The following is a 9,439-nucleotide window of genomic DNA, read 5'->3' on the forward strand; positions in this document are numbered from 1 at the left end:
CCCGCCCCCGCCGCCCCGGGCCTGGACAAAATCATGGCTACTGAACTGCAGAGAAGGGCAGAGAGGTGGAGTTCCTCTGAAAAGCTCCCCTGGCCCCTAGAAACCTCCTGGGCTGAAAGGAGGGAGTCCTGGACCTGATCACGGAGGGCAGAGCGGAGCCACAGGAACACCATGGTGCCCTGTGGGAGGAGCTCGTCCAGATGTTTACGGCTGCTCACCCAGGAGAGCCCCCAGAGGTGTGCTTCTGACACCATGGCCCAAAGCTTCCCGGTCTAGTTGGCCTTAGGAACAGCAGGGTGGGGAGACTGTGGGATTCTCCGAGTCCCAGCTCTTTCACTTCCCAGCTTGGTGACCGGGCAGAAGACTTCTCTCTGAGCCTCAGTATAGCCATCTGCAAAATGGGCATAGGAGTATCTATTCAGGACAATCGCTGAAGTAGTGAGATCTCTTGGCACATAGTAAGCATTCTGGAAGTGATTGCTATTCCCCGCGATTGGTGCATGAGGTAACAAAGGTTGTGCCTTGCACGGGTGGGACTGAAATCTCAAAAGGGCCCTTCTTCTTCATGCCGTGCATTCAATAGGCCACTTGCCTGAAGGAGGTGCCTTTCTGACACAGGGGCACTAGTGGCTGGCCTGGTATTCCTCTCACGTGGGAAGCCTGCTTCTCCCTCTCCCTCTGCCTGCGGCTCCCCCTGCTTGTGCTCACTCTCTCTCTGTCAAATAAATAAATAAATAAATAAATAAATTTTTAAATTAAATCTTTAAAAAGATTGTATTTATTTACCTGAGAGAGAGAGCGAGCGAGCACAAGGGGGGAAAGGGGCAGAAGGAGAAGCAGACTCCCCACTGAGCAGGGAGCCCAGTGTGGGGCTACGATCCCAGGACCCTGAGATCATGACCTGAGTCGAAGGGAGACGCTTAACTGACTTAACCGACTGAATTACCCAGGCGCCCCATTGGTGCATTTTCTCAGAAGCATATGCTCGCTTCGTGTCTCTGTGTCACATTTTGGTAATTCTCGCAATATTTCAGACTGTTTCCGGATAATTGTATTCGCTGTGGGGTCTGTGATCTGTGATTACAATGCGCTGAAAGCTCAGATGATGGCAGGCATTTTTTAGCAATAAAGTATTTTTAAATTAGGGGCTGTACATTTCTTTCAGATGTAATGCTATTGCACACTTAACAGACTCTAGTGTGGTGTAAATGTAAATTTACGTGCGCTGGGAAACCAAAATATTAATTTGACTCTTTTTATCATGGGAGCCTGGAACCGAACCTGAAATGTATCTGATGTATGCCTGTATTTCTGCTGTAACTCAGGCCTGGAGAGGGTGTCTGAGGGGGCTTCTCAAGAACAGACCCAGGCCTGGGCATGTACCCAAAAGAAGGGAACGCAGAGACTTGAAGCGATAGTTGTACACTTGTGTTCGTAACAGCGTTATGCACAACAGCTGAAAGGTGGGAGCAACTCAGATGTCCATCAGGGATGAATGGATATGCAAAATATGGCCCATCCATACAACGGAATATTATTCTGCCTTGAAAAGGAAGGATTTTCTCAGATGCACTGGAACACGGATGGACCTTGAGAACATGATGCTAAGTGAAATACGCCAGTCACAGAAGGACAAATACTGTATGGTTTTCTTATATGAGGTCCCCACAGTAGTCAAAGTCACAGAGACAGAAAGAGTGGTCGTTGCCACGGGCTGGGGGAGGGGGAAAGGGAGGATGGTGTTCAATGGGCAAGAATTTCAGTTTTGCGAGATGATGAGTTTGGGAGACGGATGCACAAACTGTGAAGGTACTTGATGCCACTGAATTGTACACGTAAACATGGTTCAAATGGTAAATTTTATGTTGTGTGTCTTTTACCACAATTTAAAGAAAAGTAAAAAAAAAAAGAAGAAAAAAAAGTAGATCTAGGCCTTCTGACCTTCCTCTAGCCATGCCCATGAGGAAGGAGGAGTCTGTGGGCTGAGGGTTCCTGCTTTCCTGGAGCCCGGACTCTGCTCCGGACTTCCCCTTGCCCCTCTGCAACTGCAGAACTCCCTGTCTGATGGCCTCAAGTCGACGTCCAGAGCCTGAGATGCCTCTTCCCTAGGTCCATCCTCCATGGGCAGTCTGCGCCCGTAGTGCGTGCACACCTTGGCCTGAGCGTTGGCCGAGGGGTGGCTGGATATGGGTGTGGAGGAGCTTGGCACATGTGGACCGGGGGACAGGATGGAGCTGCGGGTGGGAAGGAAACAGAGGTGGACCTGGGGCCAGGGCAACTCTCTCTGAATGGTCACAATCCTTTGAGGAACTTGGAGAAAACTATCCAGATCAAACCTTGCTTTCCAGGTTGTTGGGAAGGTTTCTTTGCCAGGGAAGGAGGAGAAACCATGTTTTATTTGGTGGTTGTCGTTTGATGTGACATTGCCAAATACTTCGTGAAATCTGGACCTTCCCTGGTGGCCTTCTAGACACTCATTCCTAGCTCTTGGGAGTGTCCACCACTAATGGCTCAGAGCTGATTGCTTTCTGAGAATTGCCTTTGGCCAAAGGAAGCTACCTCACCAAGTTGGCACTCTTTCCCAAAGAAATCCACATCCAGCCACTGGTGGATGCAGGGGAATGAAGCCAGCCCCTTGCTTCTGTTTGGGACAGCATGGGGCACACCCAGAGGTATGATGTCTGGGAACCTCAGGCTCTCATGGCGGACAACGTCTGTGTCTGGCATTCAGGCCCTGTCCCCCAGGCAGAGTGGTCTCTCTCGCCTCACCACTCAGTCACTCTCTCACTGTTGGAGCCCTGCTCCATTCAGAAAAGGGTGGGAGAAAGTTCTGACCGTGGGAAGGCTTATTGCCCTGGGAATCTATCCCCCCACCCTCAACTTCTCAGACTTCAAGCCCAGGATTGCATTAACGGCAGTCAGCCTGCATCCTCTAAGATGATACTCTCCCATCCCCCAAGCAACATGCTAGGAGTCTTAGGTCCTTGTACCCAGCTTGAAGACATCAGGGAGAGATGTGGAGTAACCTGTGGGTACTTCAGGGGATCCAGAGCCCATATCTGAGGGTAGTGTCATTTGTCTCCATCCTGGCAAAAAAGGTATCAGGAGTAGAACTGAGCAAATTCTCTTGGTTGGATTCTGTGTGTGGGTCTCCTTGCTCCTACATACAAAAACACAGAATGTCAGAATCAGAGAGGAGCTAAAAGAGGCCATCTATCTAGACCACGGATGACAGACACAAGGCACTCCTTAGCAGACTTCCACTTCCTTGGTCTTTGTCCACAGCAGGCATCACCAATCAACCCCAGCACTCTTGTGCACTAAACCTCAGAATCCTCCTCAGACTCCCATTAGCAAATGAACAAAGTTGACACATGAGATGAAGCCCATTTATAGTTTGAGATCCAGACCAAACACCAAAGATTGCCAGCAAACCACCGGAAGCTCTGTATTTCAGAGAGCTGGGAGAAAGGCCTGGAAGAGATCCTTTCTTCCCCCTCTTCCCTCCTTTCTCCCTTTCACCCCTCCTCTATCCCCCCCCACCCCCAGCTCTCTGAAATGCACACCCAACAATGCCACACCTTGACTTCTGGCCCTAGCAAACTAATATAAACTGGGATGACTCCAGATGGAAAGTCACATGATGTTAGTTCCCTGTCGCTGCTGTAACAAATCATCATGAACTCAGTGGCTTAAAACAACATGGACCTTTTTTTTTTTTTAAAGTAAGCTCCATGCCCAGTGTGGGGCTTGAACTCGTGACCCTGAGATCAAGAGGGGGCACATCTTACCGAATGAGCCAGCCAGGTGCCCCAAAATATGAATTTCTAACCTTATAGTTCTGGAGGTCAGAGTGTGAAATGAGTCTGCAGGGTTATGTTCCTTTTGGAGACTCTAATGTGGGACTTGACCCCAGGACCCTGGGGTCATGACCCGAGCCAAAGGCAGACACTTAGCCAGCTGAGCCATCCAGGCGTCCCTATACCACAGACTCTTCTGGTTGATGATGGGGGAAAACCCAGAGGAGGCTCTTGACCAAGACAAGTAGGAAGGTTTCCAGAAGGTTACCTGGAGAAGTCTGAACTGATATTTGAGATGAGTAGAGGTTGATCAATTTAGAGAGAGAAGAGAAGAGAAGAAGAAAGAGCATGGACAAAGATTTGGAGATGAGAGAATTTGGTGCCCTGGAGAAACTGGAAAACGTTGCATTTTGCTGGAGTCTACGGAGGCGGTTAGAGGCAAGGCGGGAGTGGCCAGGAGGGGCCAGCCATGTGAGGTCCTTTTATTCATGTTAAGAACTTGAACTCTGTCTTGAGGGCACTGTGGAGCCATAGAATGATTTTGAGCAAGGGAGTGACATGGTCAGATGTCATCACACATTTTGTTTATTTTTAAATAACCAAATAACTTTTGGGGCACCTGGGTGGCTTAGTTGGTTAAGGGTCTGCCTTTGGCTCAGGTCATGATCTCAGGGTCCTGGCATTAAGCCCCACCTCTGGCTCCCTGCTTAGTGAGGAGTCTGCTTCTCCCCCAGCCCCTTCCCCACTCACTCCAGTTGTGCCCTCTCTCTCAAATAAATAAATATTTTTTAAAAAAATCTGATAACTTTCAATAAAATTAATTTTTGTGGGAATCCTATGAATTGATTTTTTAAAAATTGTGGTAAAATACGTATAAGATTTACTATTTCAATTATTTGAAATTGTATAGTTGAGTGGCATTAAGTACATGCATGATATTGTATGACCACACCACTAGCTAGTTCCAGAACTTTTTCAACACCCCAAAAGGAAAACCCTGTAGCATTAGGCAGTCACTCCCCATTCCTCCTCCCTGAGTACCCGGCAAAGACAGCTCTGCTTTCTGTGTCTGTGGATTTGCCTATTCTGGACAATTCCTATCAGATGGAATCATGGGCAATATGTGACTGTTTTTTTTTAAAGATTTTATTTATTTATTTGACAGAGAGAGACAGCCAGCGAGAGAGGGAACACAAGCAGGGGGAGTGGGAGAGGAAGAAGCAGGCTTCCAGTGGAGGAGCCTGATGTGGGGCTCAATCCCACAACGCCGGGATCACGCCCTCAGCCGAAGGCAGACGCTTAACGACTGTGCCACCCAGGCGCCCCACGACCTTTTATGTCTGGCTTATTTCATGTATTCAATTTTATGCAGTCAAGAACATTATCCTAAGAGCCCCCATGGCACCATAGTGCACTGTGATGTGTAAATGGGCCAAAGAGGATTTGTAGCAAACTTCTTGTCACATGAATTAGCTTTTAGCAGAAAGACAAATGCTCAGTGAGTACATACTATATGCCAGGATCTAAGTGCTTTATACACATAATGGACTGAAATCTCACAGCATCCCTGGGGATAGGGAAGGAGCATAATTATACCCATTTTACAGATGAGAAAAGAGGCCCAGAGAGGTTAAGTAACCCTCCAGCTGTCATATAGAAAGTGTTGGGGCTGGGACTTGAACCCAAGTTAACCACTGGGCCATGATGCATCGAATGGCCTTTCTCTCAGCCTCTCAGCCTGGCTCCTAACTCTCATTGCCCCAGCTCCGCACTCACTCTCTTTGCCCCTCACTAGTCCCTCAGCTCCTCACTACCTCCCCTGCCCCTCACTAGCTCCCCCCTTCCCCTTCGGCCCCTCACTGGTCCCTCAGCCCCTCACTAGTACTCCAGGCCCTCACTAGTTCCTCAGTCCCTGCCTAATCCCTCAACCCATCATTAGTGCTTCCTGCCTTTCAGTCCCTCTCTAGCCCCTCAGCCCCTCACTACTCCCTCACTCAGCCCCTCACTAGTTGCTCAGCCCTTCACTAGCTTCTCTTGACCCTCACTACACCCTCAGGCCCTCACTAGTCTCTCAGCACCCATGTCTTTCCTGTTCTGCCTCTCAGTGAGACTTCAGGTCTCCACGAGTCTGTCTGTCTTCTTGTCCTCAGTCTCTGGGCTCTCGTGTCTCTCCGGCCATCTCGTCGTCGTCTCTCCGCCTGCCTCTTTGCCACATCAGCCTCAGGTATCAGGTGAGCGAAACTTCCATGGAGAGGCTCACCTGCCTTACTCTCAGCACGCGTAGCCCCTGACCGACCACAACGAACGCTAGAGTGTAAACAACCAGGGCGGACAACTGAGGGCGCGATGCCTGAATAGCACCCTGCCACTCGGAATTACTCTGTGTTTATTTCTGTCTCGTTGTCGTCTGTCCCGCCCGTTAGCACGTTAGTTCTGTGAGGGCCCGGCACACAAGTGCCCCCATAAACGTTTGTTGAAGGAATGAGTAAGTGTTTGTCATGTGTCTCACTGTCTCACCATCAGATTTCTCACTCTCTTGCCGTCTTGGTCACATCACAAGTGCCTCCTTCTGGGTCTGTCTGAGCTTCTACGCCCTTTAGCCTTGGCCTCTGGGCCTCTGGGTCTCTCCTGTGGCCACTGCACTTTCACTGAGCACTTACTATGTGCCAGGCCATGTGTATCGGGTCTCATCTCCATCTTCATAGTGACCCCATGGGCTAGGTACCCACACTTTTCAGGAGGCATCCTGAGATTCACGAGGAGCTGACACTTGCCTAGGTGTCTTTGGCATGACAAGTATAGGGCAAAGCTGAAGTCTGAGACTAAGTCTGTCTGACTCTAAAAATTAGTGCTTTATTCTGACACATGAGCGCTTCCTAGAGTGTGTCCCCTCAGAGTCCTAGACCTGGAGGTGGTGATGGGTCTTCCAAAAAAAAAAAAAAAAAAAGGAGGGAAAGAAAGAAAAAAATGAAGTCAGATGTACTGAGGAGCTGCTGTCAACCCTCCTCCCCTTTTGCTGGGTTATTAGCGCAAATTAGCATTCTAAAGGCCCTGAGAAGTCCTGCAAGAAAAGAACCAGTTTGCCTTTGTTCAATCCAGTCTCTCCCTTGATTATTTTTCCAAAGAATGCCTTTTCCCTGGAATTTACTGTCCTCTTCTGCCTCTCACCTCTGGGTCTTTTTCCTTCTGCCTCTCACTGTCTGTTCTCTCTCTGTGCCTCTGTGTCTCTCTCAGAAAGGCAGTAGAGTGAAGTGATTGAACAGCATGTTCTGCAATGAGACTGGGTTTGACACCTGATTTTACTTCTAGAGTGCAGTGTTACCTTGGGCATGGTCTTAACCTTTCTGGGTTTCACTTTCCCCATCTGTAAAATGGGGATAACAGCAATACCTACCTGAGAGGGTGAGTTGTTGGTTTTTTTTTTTTTTAAGATTTTATTTATTTATTTATTTATTTATTTATTTATTTATTTGACAGAGAGAGAGACAGCCAGCGAGAGAGGGAACACAGGCAGGGGGAGTGGGAGAGGAAGAAGCAGGCTCATAGTGGAGGAGCCTGATGTGGGGCTCGATCCCAGGACTCTGGGATCACGCCCTGAGCCGAAGGCACACACTTAACAACTGAGCCACCCAGACGCCCCAAGAGGGTGAGTTTTAAGCCAGTTGCTCTGTGTGAAGCACTTCATGCTCCCTATCGGTGACTCCTGGGGCTGAAATGAGGCCCCACGCTCAGTGCTAGATCACACAGCACAGCAAGAGCCAGGACCTCTGGTCAGGAAAGTCCACAGTGGCACCTCTCCAAGGTTAGGAAAGTATAGATTCCACCCCTGAATTCAAGGTATCAGGATTGTCAGTCCCCTCCTCCTGGGTTAGAAGTGTATGTGGAGAAGTTGGGCCAGGCAGTTTTGACTTTCAGACTCAGATAAAGCATTGATCTTGCCTCACTCCCATGCATGTGGGGTCAGAAGCACAAAGGTGTATGCACTTGATAACTGAGCTTCAAAATACATTAAGCAAAGACAAATAAAACCGCAAGGTGGCATAGACAAGTCCCAGTTATACTCAGAGATTTGATTACCCCTCTTTTAATAATTTATAGAACAAGTGGGTAGAAACTCAGCCAGGATATAGTAGCAGGGAACAGCCCTATCAACCAATTTGACCTGAGGAAGTAACATTTATAGCACACCTATAAATATATAGTACCCTGCAATAGCAGAGTACACATTGCTTCCATGTTCGGGCTGATGTAAATAATGCTGCAATAAATGGTGTGTGTGTGTGTGTGTGTGTGTGTTCATGTGTTCAGGTATTTTTGAAGTTAATGTTTTCATTTTCTTCAGATAAATACCCAGAAGTGCAATTGTTAGATGCTATGGTAGTTCTGTTTGTTTGTTTTTTTTCTTTTTCCACCATTAGTATTGCCCCTGAGGGGGTGCACCGTTCCTGGAAGTATTACCATACCAGGTCAATGTCTGGCGTGGACAGAGCAAGCTCCTATTCCAGGTAGTTTTATTTTTAATTTTTGGAGGAACCTCCATACTGTTTTCCACCCCGGCGGCACCAACTTACATTCTCACCAATGGTACACAAGGATTCCCTTTTCTCCACATCCTCACCAACACTTGTTGTATCAACTTCTTGTCTTTTTATTTTTAAAGTAATTTCTATACCCAATGCAGGGCTCAAACTCACAACCCCGAGATCAAGGGTCGTATGCTCTACCGACTGAGCTGGCCAGACGCTCCTGTTCTTGTGTTTGTAATAAAATCCATCCTAACAGGTGTGAGGTGATACGTCATTGTAGTTTTGAACGGCATTTTCTTGATGATGCGTGATGAATGATGACGAGTGGGGAGCTCATGTACTCGGCCTCCTTATAATTGGCCAAGTGATTATATCATGGCCTACTCCTCATTTGAGGGTCCTTCATTTAATCCCATCTACAAAATCCCTCCTACCATATTAGGTAGCGGTCACAGGTTACAAGGATTAGGACAAGGATATATTCTGGAGGCCACTATCCAGCTTACCTCAAACTTCAAAATAATGATACAGAGTGGAAAGAAGACAGCCAAAACATAGTGCGAAACACATGACTCTGCGTCACATAAAATTGAGAAAGTGCAAACTAACATCTAGTGACAACAGATCAGCGGTTGCCCTGGGGAGGGGATTAAAAACGGGAAGGGAAGCGTTACAAAAGGTAGTGAGAAAACTTTCAGGGTGATCGTTGCCAGTCATCTTGTTTGTGATGATGGTTTCACAGGTGCCCAATATCTCAGAATCAACCAAATTGTACTTTACATGCAGCTTATCGTATGTCGTTTATACCCCGGGAAAGCTATTACAAATGAAAAAAAAAGTAACTATACTTTTACATACGAAAACCAGCTCTTTTCACCCACCTGAGCTCTGCTTGCGCCCCCCCACAGACCCTGTCCCTGTGTCTTTGCATCTCTGCCCCTCTCTTGCTCTTCTGTTCTCTTGCTGTCTCTCTTGTCCCCCCACCCCCTGCCTCCATCCCCATGTTACAGGCCTCGTCTATTTCTTGGCTTCTCTCTGTCTTGCCTCTGCCTCATGACATATCTTCTTCTCATTATAAGTCTCTGTAACCCGGTATGTGCTTTGTACCTACAG

Source organism: Ailuropoda melanoleuca, chromosome 12 (assembly GCF_002007445.2).
Source record: "Ailuropoda melanoleuca isolate Jingjing chromosome 12, ASM200744v2, whole genome shotgun sequence".
Lineage (NCBI taxonomy): Eukaryota > Metazoa > Chordata > Mammalia > Carnivora > Ursidae > Ailuropoda > Ailuropoda melanoleuca.